Source organism: Macadamia integrifolia, chromosome 13, assembly GCF_013358625.1.
Source record: "Macadamia integrifolia cultivar HAES 741 chromosome 13, SCU_Mint_v3, whole genome shotgun sequence".
In the NCBI taxonomy this organism is placed as follows: domain Eukaryota; kingdom Viridiplantae; phylum Streptophyta; class Magnoliopsida; order Proteales; family Proteaceae; genus Macadamia; species Macadamia integrifolia.
The window spans coordinates 9625333-9626356 of NC_056569.1; positions in this window are offsets into that span (position 1 = coordinate 9625333).

The following is a 1024-nucleotide window of genomic DNA, read 5'->3' on the forward strand; positions in this document are numbered from 1 at the left end:
CACATTGGTGGATTTAACAGTTAGAGTCTAGGCCAGCTCAGCCACGAAGAAGGACGAGCTCTCTAATAGGACACTGGCCCACGTTAGTATGGATACGAGTCGACCTCACCGACCAACTTTAACGACCCTCAACCATACCACCTCCCCATGTGTAAACTGCACCTCGAGTAGGGTCCTCACACAAATACAGACTTGGGCCTCAACCGACGTGGTTAACCAAAATCAAATGATTATTCAACCTCCAGACCCATCATGGTCGAGTTAGCCCTTACAAAATTTTACCATTGTCGAATTAACTATTATGACAATTCACATTGGTTGAGTTAACGGTTAGAGTCTAGGCCAGCTCAGCCACGAAACAGGACGAGCTCTCCAATAGGACACTGGCCCACATTAGTACGGATACGAGTCGACCTCACCGAGCAACTTTAACGACCCTCAACCATACCACTTCCCCACGTGTAAAATGCACCTCGAGTGGGGTCCTCACACCCATAACGGACTTGGGCCTCAACCGACGTGGTTAACCAGAATCAAACGATTATTCAACCTCCAGACCCATCATGGTCGAGTTAGCCCTTACAAAACTTTACCATTGTCGAGTTAACAATTGTGACAGCTCACATTGGCTGAGTTAACAGTTAGAGTCTAGGCCAGCTCAGCCACGAAGAAGGACAAGCTCTCCAATAGGACACTGGCCCACGTTAGTCTGAGAGGGACCTTCGACCAATAAGGAGGACTCAGATTGCCTATATAAGGGGGGTGTTTGGTTCGGTAAATCTTTGGGATGACATTATTTAGAATGATAATTCTTAATTTTTGAAGTTGTTTGGTTTCACTAGAATGACTCTCATAAGTGAGCATCCTACTCCCCATGAATGATCATATTATAAAGGATGTGTGTCAAATATGAGTTTACCTCAACACTTAAACTCATATTTGAGCAACATTTTTACCACCTAGTATAAAAGGAGAAAGCGGAAAGACGACCAATATCTCAACCCGCGAGAAACATGTACTAACC